This window comes from Balaenoptera borealis (assembly GCF_965194805.1).
Source record: "Balaenoptera borealis genome assembly, chromosome: 15".
In the NCBI taxonomy this organism is placed as follows: domain Eukaryota; kingdom Metazoa; phylum Chordata; class Mammalia; order Artiodactyla; family Balaenopteridae; genus Balaenoptera; species Balaenoptera borealis.
In genome coordinates, this window is record NC_138871.1 from 14,260,475 (window position 1) to 14,279,959 (window position 19,485).

General features: G+C 40.5%; 1 pseudogene across 1 annotated transcript; it reads right to left on the reverse strand.

Moving 5' to 3' along the window:
* Positions 1–1,381: 1,381 nt before the first annotated feature.
* Positions 1,382–13,998, reverse strand: LOC309612231 (BTB/POZ domain-containing protein 9 pseudogene; annotated as a pseudogene). Its single transcript has one exon. The product of its transcript is annotated as a BTB/POZ domain-containing protein 9 pseudogene (transcript).
* Positions 13,999–19,485: the final 5,487 nt, after the last annotated feature.

Here is a 19,485-nt window from a genome sequence, read left to right on the forward strand (position 1 = left end):
TAGTTTACTGGGGAGATGGCTTGAGTAAACACTGATAAGGGAAAAGGGAAATGAGACAGGGAAGGGAAGGACACCAATCAAAGGTCTCTATTTATGTTACCAACGTGGCCAACTAGTGCTAAACCCCAATAGGAAGCTCAAGGAGACAGTGTAGAATGTGTGCCAAGGAATGCAGGAGCTGGAGTATTTATCAGCTAATTCCCATCAGTTCCTAGTTGAGGACTTCTTTTGGAGACATTAATTCCTCAGCACTTCCAGCTTGTCCTGCCCATGTACAGGAGAGCTGTAATGGCCAGAAGAAGCCCTCAGGAAAAGTTTCAAATGTTTCCATTTATAAGTTAAGCTAGAGTCCGGAAATGGTAAAGCCCAAGGCTATACAGGCAGGGCATTGATAGCATCTGTACAGCTACTATCTTTACCTTCCTCCCCAAAATACAAAGGCCTTAGAATGCTTTAACTCAGATTACTCTCTCCCAAATTATATGCTATTGCTGTCCAGAATTTTAGTTCTTTTTAACCACACGAATTAGAGATGACGATGATGATGATTTTATATGGTCGAGTGTTTATTTAGATTTCTCCATATGTTTATAATTTTTATTGCTCATTTTTCATTTCTAACACCTTTGATTGTTCTTCTGAGGTCATTTTTATTTTTCCTGAAGTATATCTTCTGAAGTTCTATCAGTCAAGGGTCTGTGGGTGTAAGTCCTGTCTGAAATGTCTTTATTTTGCTCTTGTTTTCAAATGAGAATTTCCCCGGATATAAAATTCTACACTGACAGTTATTTTCTCTTCATATTTTGAAGATATCATTGAACTGTTTATTGGCCTCTGTTTGTGTATTGAGAAGTCATTCCCAATTCAGTTTGTCATTCTTGAATTTAGTCACATGACCACACCTAGCTTTAAGTGAGGCTGGGAATTATAGAACTTTAGTAGGTTGAATTACCTTCCCATTTATTTATTTATTTGCTTTTTTGTTTGTTTGTTTGTTTGACTAGCAGAAAGACAACCTTCCTGTTTAATCATGCAGTTTGAAGATACCCTACTATTCCAATACTGATAAATCACTCACAGCTACGTCACGCTAGGAGGAAACAGCTGACCCACTGGCTCTTTGTACACCCAAGACAAATGTGTCTTTAAGACAGAAAGGACCCCCAGTCAGCCCCACCCCTCCTCCAAGCAGTGTGTGCAGAGGACCTGATCACGATAGCCAGCCAAGGGGAGAACTCTGGGAATTAGCAAAACCCGGAAACAATCTCATCACGTTACACAGGGCGGTTAGCACTGGGATGGAAATTACTCAGACACACAGAGCCAGATCAAGTGACAACTGTCGGATGAGATCATTTCAGTGAGGATTAAGAGGTAAGCTTCTTAGAACTGATTTTTTTTTTTTTCCAATCCCTGGCTGAGTATTATGGTCTGGGGAAAAAACAGCGACCACTGATCACCACCGTGCGTGTGGGAAAGGCCCACTTTTGCGTTCCTGACACCGACCGGCAGGAGGGCTGACTCCACAGGGCTCCACTAACCTGTGGCAAATCAAGGACAGGTCCAGCCCAACCAGAAGTTGGTATACATTCACCTATATGTACTTCTGAACATTAAATTAGCTGGTGGAATAATAACTATTTCCTTGTCAACCTCCCAAATTTAAAGGCTGGATACATTTCAGGAATGACAGGTTAATAACTTGGCAGTTCAAGTGATTATTAACTCCAGTGTCCACAGATTGATTTGCTTATTGTGTATTTTGTTGAACTTCCTCAAAGGATTTTCCTTGTCAGACCAGGTGCCGTGATTAGCTGCATCTGTGCCTCATTTAGGAGATGTGCACCATATTTCTTGGCTCTACCCCGCACTCAACCGTTCAGAGCTAAGGAAGGAAAATTACAGCATCAAAAGGGATTAAAACAAGAGATTTGCTGTTTGAGCCTTTCAAAAAGATCTGGAACACCTAGATCCAGCAAATGGAGAATAACTTTAAGAAATAAAAAATCATTTAGTTGCCAGGGCAATGTGCTCCATAAAAGTAAACACTCTATGGAAACCCATTTCCTAAAGGGTGCCTCCAGGTAATGAAGGCTTAATATATTCTCTTCCATTCCCGTGTTCATATGCCATTTTTATATTCTGACTCAGGCCTGTCTACTACTTCCTTCTGTGCCCTTTGTGGGGTTAGATTAGAGAGGTAAGGTGTTAATGGTGGACTTGATGAAGATTGAAGACCCACTTTCTCCCTCTGGAGACCAGCCTGATTTGAACAAATCGGGGAGAACAAAGCAGCCCTTTTGTGTCCTTGGGAGGAAACCTGTTCTATGTCCGTTTCTGCAGCCAGGTCTGCTCCTCGCAGGGAGGGATGGCGGGTAGTCCACAGGGATCCCGGCTCGGGGAGGACACAGTTCCTGCGCCATCTGGGCCCACCCGAGTCACTCCACACGTGCACCACCTTTATCGGTGCTGCTGGATGGCTGAGTACGAGTTGGAGCCTGGGCTGGAAGGCAGCGAGTTGCCGCTGGGGGCCTACAGGACGTGCGGGTCGAGCTGCTGACTGGCCAGGCTGGTGTCCCCTGTCCCCAATTCCCCACTGTTTTCCTCCTTCTGGCTGCTCTGCTGCTCAGGACACTCAAAGTGGACGTAGTGGAACACCTCGTTTGCAGCGTTGTGTGTTCCAACGATCCGGATGAAGGAGGCCGGCTGTCTTTCAACAGTTACTGATTGCCAGGACTTGCAGGCGACTTTAGTTCTTTTGGCTACTATGGTCCACTGCTGCTGGTTGGTGGAAACCTCAACATGGTAGCTGTAGCTCTGATCTTCACAGTCCCACAGTAATAACCACTTTGACCCGATCATGTATGGCTGTGCCGGTTGAACCACAATTGTACCACTTCCCAGCTGATGACATGTATAGCCAGAATCCCAGTCATAGTTCTTGGTGTCCTTGTTCAGCAAGGTATTTTGGCTCCGACTGACCCCTTCAATCACACTGGCGCAATCAGCAATTGTTGCAACGTTCTCCATGGGCACTATTAGCCCCTCCTCCAGAGTGAAGGTTTTGTTTGTAAACATACGTTCAAGAGCCACAATCTGAAAAATCTTATTCACTGTGTTATGAGTCCCAACTGTTTGAATATACCTGCTGACATGGGCTGGAAGATATAACGTTTGCCAAGAACGACCCAGATATTGTGAATGATCAATCACTCTGATCCAATCAAGTTCATCCATTGACACTTCAATGGAGTATGAATGAGACCGGTTATCTCGGTCCAACAGGAGTATCCGAATATGATTGCTAATGGACGGCTGACACAGCTTAATCTCGATGCCAGAACGGCAGTCATCATCAATCAGATGTCTAGAAAATCCATGATCCAAATCATAATTTTGAGTGTCACCATCTGATAAGGCAGACTTCAGCTGTCCTTTTACCACCTGGGCTCCATACTTCATAGTTGCAATGTTTTCTTCTGGTATGAGCATGTCTCTATAATTGAGGTCCATGTCCCGGCTCTCTGATTGAACTTTAATAGCATCCAGAATGGTATCAGGGGACCACAGTCCCAAAGGCCTCACATCATTCAGAAGTTCAGTGAGGCTCATCAAAGGCAAACACACAGCCTGCATGATTTCAGCATGATTCTCCTTTGAATTATGCTTACACAAGTTTAACAAGGCTAGGAAAATATCTTTTTCGGGAGCTGCAAATGAATCTTTTAATACGATGTTTAAAAGTGCTGTTTTAGAAAGGGAGAGGAAGCCTTGGCTTGAGAATACCTCCTGAGCATTTCTGTCCATAAACATGCTGCACACGCAAGTTAACTTGGGAAGTGAGTAGAGACTGGCAACATCAAAAGTCATACAGACATTCTGAATGTTAAGTTTGGTGCAGAGGTACTCAGAGGTAGAGTCCTCCAGTTCTGGAAATCCATATCATAACCAGGCTCAAAAAGTCCAGCAGCACCTCCTCCTTCTTATCTGTCAGCCTCGCCTGCCTAGTGTATTGAATAGATGTATGTAAGTAGCATTGCGAATGCTTCTGCAGTGGTGTCCTGGAGAGGGATTTTGACTTCAGGCTGAGATTGTCACATTCCACCATATAGTAATGCTCGAAAATATTGGCACCTGACTGCTAAAATTACCCTGTGGGCAAGAAAACGTTTCTTTTCCACAACAAATGTGACATAGCCATATTCTTCCCCAATCAACAAGGCACAAATATGTTCAGACACATGTGTACATGATTAATTTCCCCCACTGCAGTAAAGCGGCAGAGGGTGGCTGTTAGTCATCTTGTAGAACAGATGATAGTCGTGGATCCCCACGATGTTCCTCTGCGACCTCACCGCCCTTACAGATGCCTCTTCCATCCATTCCGCACCCCCATCCTAGCCACGGCCCCCTCCTCTGCCATCCTTGCCACCCCTGCATACCTTCCCATTTAAATTTGTGGTTCTGACATAAGGAAAAGGAGGACAATGGCTCCTGGCATAGGCAAGTAGCAAATCTCTACCACAGTCTGTCTTTTGGCTATTAAACATCCATTTTGGGACTTCCCTGGTGGCGTAGTGGTTAAGAATCCGACTGCCAATGCAGGGGACACAGGTTCGAGCCCTGGTCCGGGAAGATCCCACATGCCGTGGAGCAACTAAGCCCGTGTGCCACAACTACTGAGCCTGCACTCTAGAGCCAGCAAGCCACAACTACTGAGCCTGCGTGCCACAACTACTGAAGCCCGCCCCCCTAGAGCTCGTGCTCCTCAACAAGAGAAGCCACCGCAATGAGAAGCATGCACACCGCAACAGAGAGTAGCCCGGCTCACCACAACTAGAGAAAACCCGTGCGTAGCAACGAAGCCCCAACGCAGCCAAATATAAATAAATAAAATTTTAAAAACACATCCATTTTATACTCCTTTCCCACATCTAGAACACACTCGTCTTCCAAAAGAGAAACCTCAAAAGCCTCACCCTCTGACATCTAGCTCAAAGTCCTTCTTTTCATGCTCAGATGTGACTCTTCATGTTCCAGTGACCTAAAAACTAAATGACAACCCATCTGCTGAACAATGATTGAGAATAGGTTTTAGTGGTTAAAATTCTCATTCAAAAAAGGGGAGAATGGGCAGCATGCAGCAGTCACTGGTCTGTAGCAATCACCAAGTGCAGTTGAGTAGGATAGCGGAGACCTCCAGCCCTGGCAGTAGAGTCTGCTGCCTGGTTCACTGCCAAGTTCTCTGGGTCTTTTATCTCATCACCCCACTGCTTTGTAGCCCATGGTTTCCTTTCTCAAGGTCCAAGGTGGCTTCTGGAGCTGCAGCCCTCACACCTACGTACCAGTCAGTTGGATGGAACAAGGAAGGGAGAGACGCTATAGGACATAAAGGTCTTTTGTGGCTGTGGCTCTGCCTTCTCAGTTTCTTCCCTGTCTCTCATCCTCCATGGCCACATCTGTGTGGGCACTGGAAGGTCTGCCTCTCGGAGCCTCATTGCCTTCAGTCTGCTTCTGCTGGTGCAGACTTGGGGTTTAGAGTGTACTTTGGAGCGGGTTGAATTAACTCTCACAGGTTACATCAGGCCAGTCTTGGGATTTTTTTGGCAGTAAAGTTCCACTGAAAACTTAGTAGGCTTCCAGACATTTTTGCTTTCACTTGGAATCAAGATTGTTTCTTTTAAGCCTCAAGACCATCATCTTTCAGTTACTGTCTCTGTGCTGTGCGTCCTTCTCCCTTTGAAATACTCTATTTCATTGCTTCCAAGGCACAGATTTCTTTCTTTTCATTTTTATTGAAATGTAACATATTTACATAAAAGTGTGCAATTTACAGTATACAGCTTGACAAATTTTCACAAACTGATCACCCCTATGTGACCGACACTCAGCTCAAGAAACAGAACATCACCCAGAGTATAAACCTTCTAGCTACTACTTCCCTCAAGGGTAACCACTATCCTGACTTCTAACATCATAGATTTGCTTTGTTTTGCCTATTTTTAAATTTATAAAAACTATGTATAAATGGAATAATCAATATATGTTTTTTGTGTCTGGATTCTGTTGTTCAAAGCCCTAAATGTTTGTGGGTATCATCCATATTATTTTGTGTGGCCATAATTTGTTTATTCTTATTGTTGTGTAGTATTCCACTATGTGAATATACCACAGATTATTAATCTATTCCACTATTGATAGGCATTTTGAGGTAGTCACCAGTTTGGAGCTAGTACAAATGGTGCTGCTATGAATATCCTTGTATTTATATTTCGGTGAACTTATATACATATTTCTGTTAGGTATTGTCTCAGTTACCTATGGCTGCATGACAGTCTCATTTTAGTATACTCATTGATTCTGTGGGTAAGGAATTTGGATAAGATGCAGAAGGTAAAATCTGTACTCTGCTCTGCCTTGTCTGGGGCCTCAGCTAGGAAAACACAAATGGCTGGGGGTGGTTCAGTGGCCAGGGGCTGGAATCATGTGGAGACTTCTTCACTCACTTATCTGGTGTCTGGGCTGGGATAACTCAAAGACTGGGCTAAACTGGAACTAGACTTCAGGGTACTTGTCCACAGTCTCTCCGTGTGCCTGAGGCTTCCTCACAGCATGGGGGCCTCATGCAGTCAGACTTCTTACCTGGAGACTGGGAGCTCTAAGAGAAAGTATTCTAGCAATCGAAATGGAAGCTGTAAGACCTTTTATGATCTGGCTTCAAAAGTCACACAGTGTCGGGACTTCCCTGGTGGTCCAGTGGGTAAGACTCTGCGCTCCCAATGCAGGGGGTCTGGGTTCGATCCCTGGTTGGGGAACTAGATCCCGCATGCATGCCACAACTAAGAAGTCCAAGTGATGCAACTAAAGATCCCGCACGCCACAACAAAAATCCCACTTGCCGCAACTGAGATCCGGTGCAGCCAAAACAAATAAATAAATAAATAATTATTTTTAAAAAAGGTCACACAGTGTCACCAACACCACACTTTACTGGTCAAAACAGTCATAAACCCTCTGTGGTTCAAAGGCAGTGGATATAGACATCTGTTTTTTGATGAAAGGAGTGTCAAAGAATTTGCAGCTGTGTTTTAAAACTGCCACATACCTCGGACTAGAATTTTGGGGTCTTAGGGTATGCCTATGCTTAGCTTTTAGTACTGCCACCCATTTACATGGCATACTTGTATCAATTTGTTACATGAGCAATGTATGAGAGTTCTGGTTGCTCCACATTTCTGCCAACACTTGATGTCACCTTTTTCATTTTAGCTACTCTGGTGGTTGTAAAGTAACAGCACGTTGTGATCTTAATTTGCACTTCCTTTGCATTTTCCTGACAACTAATGACACAAGCTTGAGTGGGCTGAATGGTGCCCTCAAAAGACATCAGGTCTTAATTCCTGGAAGCTGTGAATATTATCTTATATAGTAAAGTTTTTGCAGATGTGATTAAATTAAGGATGAGATGAAGAGATTATCCTGGATTATCTAGTGGGCCCTAAATGCTATAACAGGTGTCTTCATAAGAGAGAGGCACAGAGGAGGAGGTGGAGGGAAGATGGAGGTAGAGATTGGAATGATGCAGCATCAAGCCAAGGAATGCCAGCAACCACCACAGACCAGAAAATGCAAGGGATGGATTTTCCCTCAGAGCTTCCAGAAGGAGTGTGACCTTGCCAGTATCTGGATTTCAGACTTTTAGCCCCCAGAACTGTAAGAAAATAAATGTCTGTAGTTTTAAACCACCAAGGTTATGGGAATTTGTTATAGCAATCCCAGGAAACTAATATAAGAACATTTTCATTTATTTATTGGCCATTAGGATATTCTCTTTTATGAACTGCCTATTCATATATGTTGCCTGTTTTTCTATTGGGTTGTCTGCCATTTTATTTATTGATGTGAAGTGGTTCTTTTAATGTATTCTGGATATAAGTTGAACTGATTTGGGTTCTCTGGGAAGCAGAGACTGAGGTGGAGTAAGTAGTATGAAAAGCTTATGGTGGAGTAGCACCAATGAAAGAAAAGGAGAGAAAGCAGGATTGGGAGGGGGCCATCAGACTACAGTGTAGACCTGAAGCTCTCTGACAGCCCAACAGGGAGCTCTGGAGCAAAAGGCTGCCCATTAGAGGAGTCCCATGGTGGGGTGGAAACAGCTAGGACCTTGTACCAATGCCTTGCTTATCTTTGGTTGAGGAACACCCTGCAAAGAACATGGTGGTTATCAGTGCCTTTTTCAATCATTGGTCAAGAGCCACCACAAGAAGAACATGACCTGGGCTCAAAATGCTGATGTGGACCTGAAGGAGCCAACAGCAGGAGGTTGTGAGTTAACCACACTCCTCACAGGTCTACAGTGAGTCCTCTCTTGAAGAGGGATCTGAATTGTGCATCTCAGTCTGCCATGTGAGTCCTTTATTGTAAATATCTTCTCCCACTCTGTGTTTGCCTTTTCACACTTTTAATGGTGTCTTTTGATGAACAGAAGTCTTTGATCTGAACGTAGTCCAATGTATCATTTTTTTCCTTTTTAACTCATTGTTTTGTGTCATGGTGAGAAACATTTGCCTACCTCAAGTTTTATCCTAAAAGACTAGTTTTTTAACCTTTCACACTTAGACCTATAATTCACCTAGAATTGATTTTCATGAATGTGAGGTAGGGAGTCAAGATTTATTTTGTCCCTTTGGCTATTCAATTGCCTTAGAAAAGAACATCTCTTCCCCTTTTCCCCACTGTACTACTGCAGGTGTTGCCTTTGTCATCAATCAGGTGAACATATATGTTGATTTGCATTTCCCTTATGACTAATGATGTTGAGCATCTTTTCATGTGCTTATTAACCATTTGTATATCTTCTTTGGAGAAATGTCTATTCAGGTTCTTTGCCCATTTAAAAAATTGGGTTATTTATCATATTATTATTGAGTTGTAGGATCTCTTTATATATTCTAGACACAAGTCATTTACTAAATATATTGTTTGCAAAAATTTTCTCCCATTGTGTCATTGTCTTCTTACTTTCTTGATCATGTCCTTTGAGGTACAAAAGTTTCAAATTTTGATAAAGTCTAATTTTTCTCTCTTTTTTTGTACTTGTGTTTTTAGTGTCATATCTAATTCAAGATCATGAAGATTTGCACCTATCTTTTCTTCTAAGAGCTTTATAGTTTAGGCTCTAATATTCCAGTCTTTGATAATTTTGAGTTATATTTTGTATATGGTGTGAGATAGGGGTCTAGACTGATTCTTTTGTATGTGAATATCCAGTTGTCCCAACACCATTTGCTGAAAAGATTTTTCTATTCCCCATTGAACTGCTTTGGCACTCTTGTTGAAAATCAATTGACTCTAAATGTGAGAGTTTATTTCTGGACTTTAAATTCTATTCCATTGATATATATGTCTGTCCTTATGCCAGTACCACACAGCCTTGATTAGTTTAGCTTTGTAGTAAGATTTTTAAAATTGAAATATAGTTGATGTACAATATTATGTTAGTTTCAGGTGTACTGTATAGTGACTTGACACTTGCATACATTATGAAAGGATCACCATGATAATTCTAGTAACCATTGGTCCCCGCATAAAGTTATTACAATGTTATTGACCATATTCTTTATGCTGTATATTACATCCAGTGGCTTATTTAGTTTATAACTGGAGGTTTGTATTTCTTAACCCCTTTCACCTATGTCACCCCACCCCCACCCCCCGCAACCACCCATTCGTTTTCTGTATCTTGAGTCTCTTTCAGTTTGTATTGTTTGTTCGTTTTGTTTTGTTTTTTAGATTCCAGAAATATAGGAGATCATATGGTATTTCTCTTTCTCTGTATGACTTATTTCACCTAGTGTAATATCCTCTAGGCCCACTGATGTTGTCATAAATAGCAATATTTACTTTTTTCATGGCTGAGTGATATTACATTGTATATATACACCATATCTTCTTTATTCATTCATCTATTGATAGACGCTTAAGTTGCTTTCATATCTTGGCTTTGTAAATAATGCTGCAATGAACTTTGGTGTACATGTATCTTCTCAAATTAGTGTTTTTGTTTTCTTTGGGTAAATACACAAAAGTGAAATTGCTGGATCATATGGCAGTTCTATTTTGAAGTTTTTGAGGAACCTCCATACTATTTTCCATAGTGGCTGCACCAATTTACACTCCCACCAACAGTGCATAAGGATTCCCACATCCTTGCCAACACTTGTTATTTGTTGTCTTTTGGATGATAGCCATTCTGACAAGTGTGAGATGGTATCTCATTCTGGTTTTTATTTGCATTTTCCTGATGATTAGTGATGTTGAGCATCATTTCATGTGTCTGTTGGCCATCTATATGTCTTCTATAGAAAAATGTCTATTCAGGTCCTCTGCCCATTTTTAAATTGGGTTGTTTTTTTTTTTCATATTGAGTTGTATGAGTTCTTTGTATATTTTGGGTATTAGCCCCTTATTAAATATATGATTTGCAAATATCTTCTCTCATTCAATAGGTTGCCTTTTCACTTTGTTGATAGTTTCCTTCACTGTGCAAAAGTTTTTTAGTTTGATGTAGTCCCATTTGTTTAATTTTGCTTTTATTTCCCTTCAGTGAGGAGACAGATCCAAAAAAATGTTGCTAAGACTGATGTTAAAGAGCATACTGTCTATATTTTCTTCTAAAAGTTTTATGGTTTCAGGTTTTACATTTAAGTCTTTAATCCATTTTGAGTTATTGTGTATATAGTGTGAGAAAGTAGTCCAGTTTGATACTTTTGCACGTAGATGTCCAGTTTTCCCATTTTTTGAGAAGACACCATTTAGTGAAGAGACTCTCTTTTCCCCATTGTATATTCTTGCTTCTTCTTGGGGGGGGGGGCTGCACCATGTGGCATGGGCTCAACCAGGGATCAAACCCACATGCCCTGCAGTGGAAGCATGGAGTCTTAACTGCTGGACTGCCAGGGAAGTCCCTATTCTTGCTTCTTTTGTCATAGATTAATTGATTATATAAGTGTGTGTTTATTTCTAAGCTCTCTATTCTGTTCCATTGATCTATGTGTCTGTTTTTGTGCTGGTATCGTACTGTTTTGATTCGCATAGCTTTGTAGTATAGCTTGAAATCAGGACACATAATACCTCCAGCTTTGTTCTGCTTTCTCAAGACTGTTTTGGCTATTTGAGGTCTTTTAGAATTACTTGTTCTAGTTCTGTGAAAAATACCTTTGTTATTTTGATAGGGATTGAGTTGAATCTGTAGATTACTTTAGGTAGTATGGTCATTTTAACAATATTAATTATTCTAATCCATGAGCTTGGTATATCTTTCCATTGGTTTGTGTCATTTTCAACTGAAGAAAGTCATCAATGTCTTATAGTTTTCAGAGTACAAGCCTTTTGCCTATTTGGTTAGATTTATTCCTAGGTATTTTATTCTTTTTTTTTTTAATTTTTTTTTTATTTTTGGCTGTGTTGGGTCTTCGTTTCTGTGCGAGGGCTTTCTCTAGTTGTGGCGAGTGGGGGCCACTCTTCATCGCAGTGCGCGGGCCTCTCACCATTGCGGCCTCTCTTGTTTCGGAGCACAGGCTCCAGACGCGCAGGCTCAGTAGTTGTGGCTCACGGGCCCAGCCGCTCCGCGGCATGTGGGATCTTCCCAGACCAGGGTTCGAACCTGTGTCCCCTGCATTGGCAGGCAGATTCTCAACCACTGCGCCACCAGGGAAGCCCTATTTTATTCTTTTTGATGCAATTATAAATAGAATTGTTTTCTCAATTTCTCTTTCTGATAGTTTGTCATTAGTGTATAGAAATGCAATAGATTTCTGTATATTAATTTTGTATCCTGCAACTTTACTAAATTCATTGATGATATCTAGTAGTTTTCTGGTAGCACCTTTAGAATTTTCTATATATAGTATCATGTCATCTGCAAACAGTGACAGTTTTATTTCTTCCTTTCCAATTTGGATTCCTTTTATTTCTTTTTCTTGTCTGATTGCTGTGGCTAGGACTTCCAATATTATATTAAATAAAAGTAGTGCGAGTGGGTATCTTTGTCTTATTCCTGATCTTAGAGGAAATGCTTTCAACTTTTCATCATTGAACATGATGTTGGCTGTGGATTTGTCATATATGGCCTTTATTATATTCAAGTATGTTCCCTCTATACCCACTTTGTTGAGAGTTTTTATCATAAATAAACATTGACTTTTGTCAAAAGCCTTTTCTGCATTTATTGAGATGATCATTTAATTTTTATTCTTCAGTTTGTTAATGTGATGTATCACAATGACTGATTTGTGGATGTTAAACCATCCTTGCATCCCTGGGATAAATCCCACTTGATCATGGTGTATGAACCTTTTAACGTATTGTTGAATTCAGTTTGCTATTATTTTGTTGAGGATTTTTGCATCTATGTTCATCAGTGATATTGGTTTGTAATTTTCTTTTTGTGCTGTTTTTTCTGGTCTTGGTATCAGGGTGGTGCTGGCCTCATAGAATGAGTTCAGAAGCATTCCTTCCTCTACAATTTTCTGAAATAATTTGAGAAGCATAGGGGTTAATTCTTCTTTGAATGTTTTGTAGAATTCACCCGTGAGGTCATCTGGTCCTGGACTTTTGTTTGCTTGGAGATTTTTAAATTTAATTAATTAATTAAGGCTGTGTTGGGTCTTTGTTGCTGTGCGCGGGCTTTCTCTAATTGCAGCGAGTGGGGGTTAGTCTTCATTGCAGTGTGCAGTCTTCTCATTGCAGTGGCTTCTCTTGTTGTGGAGCACGGGCTCTAGGCACACAGGCTTCAGTAGTTGTGGTATGCAGGCTCAGTAGTTGTGGCTTGCGGGTTCTAGAGCACAGGCTCAGTGGTTTTGGCGCACAAGTTTAGTTGCTCCGTGGCATGTGAGATCTTCCCAGACCAGGGCTCGAACCCATATTCCCTGCATTGGCAGGCAGATTCTTAACCACTGCACCACCAGGGAAGCCCGCTTGGAGATTTTTAAATTACTGATTCAGTTTAATTACTGGCAATCTGTCTGTTCATATTTTCTGTTTCTTCCAGATTCAGTCCTGGGAAATTGTACATTTATAAGAATTTATCCATTTCTTCTAGTTTGTCCATTTTATTGGCATATAATGGTTCACAGTCATCTCTTATTATATTTTGTATTTCTATGGTGTCAGTTGTAACTTCTCCTCTATCATTTCTTTCTTTTTTTTTCCAGAGACATCAGTGGTTTAATGGATGGGGGAGCTTACACATCTGAAGCAAGGTCCTGGAGCAAAACCCCACCATGTGCAGCAGACAGTGGACAGGACATGGTGACAGTCTTTGCTCTCATTTCTGATTTTATTTATTTGGACCCTCTCTTTTTTCTTAATGAGTCTGGCTAAAGGTTTGTCATTTTTTTTTTTTCAAAGAAGCAGCTCTTAGTTTCATTGATGTTTTCTATCGTTTTTCAGTCTCTATTTCATTTATTTCCACTCTAATATTTATTATTTCTTTTCTTCTACTAACTTTGTGTTTTGTTTGTTCTTCTTTTTCTAATTCCTTAAGCTGTAAGATTAGGTTGCTATTTGAGGTTTTTCTTGTTTCCTGAGGTAGGCTTGTATCGCTATAAACCTCCCTCTTAGAAATGCTTTTGCTGAATCCCATAGATTTTGGATTGTCTCTTTCCATTTTCATTTGTCTCCAGTTATTTAAAATTTTTTCTTTTTGATTTTTTCAATGACCCATTGGTTGTTTAGTAGCATATTAGATTCCACATGCTTTTTTTGCAGTTTTTAATCTTGTAGTTGATCTCTAGTCTCATACAGCTGTGGTCAGAGAATATGCTTGATATAATTTCAATCTTTTAAAATATGAGACTTGTTTTGTGGCCTAGCATATGAGCTATCCTGGAGAAGGTTCCATGAACACTTGAAAAGAATGTGTATTCTGCTGGTTTTGATGGAATGTTCTATATATATATATATATATATATATATATATATATATATATATATATATATATAAATTTCCCATGGGTCTAATTTGTCATTATATATATATATATAAATTTCCCATGGGTCTAATTTGTCATTAAAGCTAGTGTTTCCTTATTGGTTTTCTGTCTGGATATCCATTGATGTGAGGTGTTAAGTCCCCTACTGTTATTGCATTACTTTCAATTTCTCCCTTTATGTTTGTTAAATTTGCTTTATGTATTTAAGTGATCCTATTTGGGGTGCATGTTTATTTTCAATTATTATATCTTCTTGTCAGATTAATCCCTTTATCATTATGTAATGTTTTTCTTTGTCTCTTGTTACAGTGTTTGTTTTAAACTCTATTTTCCCTGATATAAGTTTTGTTCCCTCAGCTTTCTTTTTCTTTTTCTTTTTTTGGTTGTGCCACCCAGCTTGCAGGATCTCAGTGCTCCGACCAGGGATTGAACCTGGGCCACGACAGTGAAGGCCCAGGATCCTAATCTCTAGGTCATTAGAGAACTCCTTCCCAGTTTTCTTTTTGTTTCTGTTTGCATAAAATACCTTTTTTCATCCCCTTTCAGTCTGTGTGTGTCTTTAAATCTGAAGTGAGTCTCTTGTAGGCAGCATATATATGGGTCTTGTTTTTGTATCCATTCAGGCACTGTATGTGATTGGAGGGTTTTGTCCATTTATATTTAAAGCAATTATTGATATGTATTTACTTATTGCCATTTTGTTAATTTTTGGAGTTTTTTTCATAATTCTTTTTTGTTCTTTTCTTCTTCTTTTGCTCTCTTTACTTGTGATTTGATGACTCTCTTTAGTGTTATGTTTGGATACCTTTCCCTTTCTTGTGTGTGTATCTATTATAGGTTTTTGGTTTGTGGTTACAATGAGGTTCATAAATAACAACATGTGTGTATGTGTGTGTGTATATATATACACATATATATAAAATCATATATATATTATTATTTTAAGTTGATGATTTCTTTTTTTTATAAATTTATTTATTTATTTATATTTTAATTTATTTTGGCTGCGTTGGGTCTTCGGTGCTGCACGTGGGCTTTCTCTAGTTGTGGCGAGAGGAGCTACTCTTTGTTGCGGTGCATGGGTTTCTCATTGCAGTGGCTTCTCTTGTTGCGGAGCACGGGCTCTCGGTGTGCGGGCTTCAGTAGTTGTGGCGTTCAGGCTCAGTAGTTGTGGCACACATGCTCTAGAGTGCAAGCTCAGTAGTTGTGGTGCACGGGCTTAGTTGCTCCACAGCATGTGGGATCTTCCCAGACCAGGGCTCAAACCCGTGTCCCCTGAATTGGCAGGTGGATTCTTAACCACTGCACCACCAGGGAAGTCTAAGTTGATAATCTCTTAAGTTTAAATGTATGCTAACCACACTATGTTATTACTCCCCCACCACGTTTAATGTTTTTGACATCATATTTTACATCTTTTTGTTTCGTGTACCCCTTAACTACTTATTGTGAATATAGGTGATCTTACTACCTTTGTCTTCTAACCTTCCTACTAGCTTTATAAGCAATTGATCTACTACCTTTACTGTATATTTTCCTTTACCAGTGATAATTTTTCCCTTCATAATTTTCATATTTCTAGTTGTGGCCTTTCTTTTCCATGTAGAGAAGTCTCTTTAACATTTCTTATAAAACTGGGTTAGTGGTGCTGAACTCTTTTAGATTTGCTTATCTGTAAGACTATCTCTCCTTCAAATCTGAATGATAACCTTGCTGGGTAAAATGTTCTTACCTGTAGGTTTTTTCCTTTTATCACTTTGAATACATCATGCCACTTCCTTCTGGCCTGCAGAGTTCCTGCTGAAAAGTCAGCTGAGAGTCTTATGGGAGTTCCCTTGTATGTAACTAGTTGCTTTTCTCCTGTTGCTTTTAGGATTCCCTCTTTATCTTTATTTTTTGCCATTTTAATATAATGTATCTGGGTATGGACATCTTTGGGTTCATCTTGTTTGGGACTCTCTGTAATTCTTGGACGTGAGGTCTGTTTCTTTCCTCAGGATAGGAAAGTTTTCAACTATTATTTCTTGAAATAAGTAATCTGCCTCTCTCTCTCTCTCTCTCTCTCATCTCCTTCTGGGACCCCTATAATGTGAGTGTTAGTATACTTGATGTTGTTTCAGAGGTCTCTTAAACTATCCTCATTTTTTAAAACTTCTTTTTTTTCTGTTCGGCTTGGGTAACTTCCACTACTCTATCTTCCAGATCAGTGATCTGTTCCTATGTACCATTTAATCTACTCTTCATTACTTCTAATGTATATTTAATTTCAGTTATTGTATTCTTCAGCTCTGTTTGGTTCTTCTTTATATTTTCTAACTCTGTTGAAATATTCACTCTGTTCATCCATTCTTCTCCCAAGTTCGGTGAGCATCTTTATGATCATTACCTTGAACCCTTTATTGGGTAGATTGCTTATCTCCATGTCATTTAGTTCTTCTTCTCTGAGGTCATATCTTTTTCCTTTGTTTGGAATATATTCCTCTGTCCCCTCATTGTGCCCAATTCTCTGTGTTTATTTCTGTGTATTAGGTAATTTGGTTATGTTTCCCAGTCTTGGAGAATTGACCTTTTGTAGGAGGTGTTGTATGGGGCCCAGAAGCATGCTACCCTCTGGTGACCTGAGATATATGCTCTAGGGATGCCTCTTATGTGGGGTGCATGAGCCCTTCTGTTGTGGCAGGGCTTAATACTGTGGGTGTGCTGGTAGGTGGGGCTGGCCCCAGCCCAATTGGCTGTGAGGCCCTGCCTCGAGCAGTGGCTGCAGGCCTGCTGAAGGTGGGTGGGGGGTTCGGCCTCTCACCCAGTTGGCTGTGCCCAGGGGGTTGAGGGGCTGATGACAGCCTGCTGCAGGGCAGGGCCAGGTCCCTGAATGCTGGTCGCACAGCCCTGTGGGGCTTGGGGTTGGTGCCAATGTGCTGAAGTTTTAAGTTTCGTGTTACATAAGGAGTATGAATTCCAGCTCCTAAAACAAATGTAAATAGGCTTATGATTAGGGATTATTAGAAGAGATCTTTTTTCCATTTCACTCAGAACCAAGGCCTAGACAACACTTTGAGGGTTGAGGCTTTTTTTCTAGTTCACCAACCAAGACTGTTACCTTTCAGAGGTACTGGCTTGATGAAAGAGTCTCTAATCCTACTTCCCAGCCCACATACATCCCAGAGTTTGCTCCTGTTGCCAGTACACAAGACCTAGCACAGTACACAAGCTCTAGGCCCCCAGGGATTGGCAAGTATCTTCTGGGTGAGTTCTAACTTCAGCATTTGCTTACCTCTGTATTTGGGTTTGCTCATCTTGGACCTCTATAGATTTCTCTTACTTTCCCTCTACTTTAACCCTATATTTAAAAAGATATTTAAAAAAATATTGTATCCAGCACTTCTGAGTAGTCTACATTGGCAGGGTTTCTCTGGCACCTTTGCTGGGAATGATCAAGTCTGGATGGCTGCCTGCTGACAAATTCAGCTCCAGGTTGACCTGAGCATGTCCAAACCTACCAGGTGACCAGAGCTGAAACAAAAGGCCTATTGCATAACAGATTTTCTTCTTAATAAGGCAGTTGTAGTTGATCATAGAATTTGTTCCTTTCTGTTACAGTTCATACAGACAATTTGGAAATGATCAGTTGCTCTCAACTGGGGGCAATTTTGCACCTTCCTTCCCCACAGGAGACATTTCGCAGTATCTGAAGACCTTTTTGGTTGTCACAATTGAGAAGGGGGTGCTACTGGCATCTAGTGGGTAGAGGCCAGGATGTTGCTAAACAACCTACAATTCACAGGATAGCTCCCCCGTAACAAAGATGATCTCCCCCCAAATGTCAAAAGTTCCATGATTGAGAAACTTTGGATAGTAATCATAATGTCTTTTAAAAATCTTCCTACAGGAATCTTGAGTACAAGTGTGACTGTTAACTGTCTCTTCTAACTCCTTTGGCTTAGATATAAAAGTTGAAAATGTTTACTTGTCAAAAATAGATGAAGGAGGATGAACATTGCTACCATCGATGGAGCACCTTTTCTGCTTCAGGCATGGTGCTAACTGTGTTAATGAAGATGGTACCATTCATTTCATCATTTTCTCCAGAACTTTGGTGCTTTGGGTCAAAGGTTGACATAAAGCTTTCAGAGCAAATGATAGGTAGTCTGCAATTTTAAAGTAAATTATGAAATTCAAAGCAGAAACAATCTCACTTGAGTTTCTAGGTATGAAAACATGTGGCATTTTGAAGTTAAATTTTATTAGGTCAGCATATCATAGCGTGATTGATGTGACCACATCAATAACTTTCCTCTGACTTTTGGAAAAGTTAGAGACACAGAAACAAGCCTGACTTAGCAGCATTGTGAGTCAGGCTGCAGGTAAGAAACGCTCCTAGAATCACTTCCCTGGCCTCCATGACCCTACCTGTATCAGCCTGTGTGGTCTTCCTTGCAGGGCCTCCCTTTCAGGGAAGGGAGAATTGAGTAATGACTTGAAAACTTGATCAGCAGCATCCAGCCCACTTGACTGGTTAGAAAGAAAAAAAAAGATAACAAATATTCTCACAAATATAGTGCCATTTGACTTGCAAAATCCCACAGGATTGTCCAGGGATCAGGGCAGTGGACAGGGATGGACCAAGCAGCTATAAATAAAAAATGGAATAAAGGTTTTATCTTGATTAGGAAGGACAGTGTAGGGTGCTGAGAATGATCCTGAGGCAGTGTCCAAATCCAATGGGAAAGAGTACAGTCATCAACTCATGATAATTGGTTTATGCCATATTTGCTATGTCCGCTCTAATGTCCTGCTTTCATTTGAGGAAGGCATGACCAATCAGGAAAAGTTATGGGTTGTCTCAATCATGCCATTTATAGGGGGTTAAGAGCAGGGTCATCCCACCCTTATTAGCATACACAGTAGATAGGGTACAAATCCAGCTGAGTGTAGGCTCATGTCATCAAATTCATCCAAGCTTCCCCATTGTCTTATAACAATTTCTGGCTCTCATCTTTCCTGGACCTAGAATTGGTGGGTTACAGGGGATGCACGTTTAGTATCTTGGTAGAGATTGCCAGATACCCTACAGCAGTATCACTCCATTTTTTTTGCTCCCATCAGCAGTAGATGATAGTGCTTGTTTCCTCACATCCTGCCAAATTTGGGTGTCATCATTCTTCTTAATATTTGCCAATCTGATAGTTGAAGATAGCTGCTGATTTTGATCCACTCTTGTTGGCTCACCTTTCAACCTTGTGTTCCCACATTTCTACCCCTAAAATTACTGTAATTACTCCATAGTCTAACTTTTACCTAGCCCTTGGGCCCAGTGGTTGGGTCTCTACCACTAGAAACAGATCTTGGAGGTCAGGATTCTTATATCTCAAATTTTTATTTCCTATTCCAGGGCCTTAAGTATTTTGGGAGGGTACAGGATAGCCCCAAAAATGCTTGCTGAAATGAGTGGATTTAGGCCTGTCCACGTGGAGGAGGAGTGGAATGTTGGCTC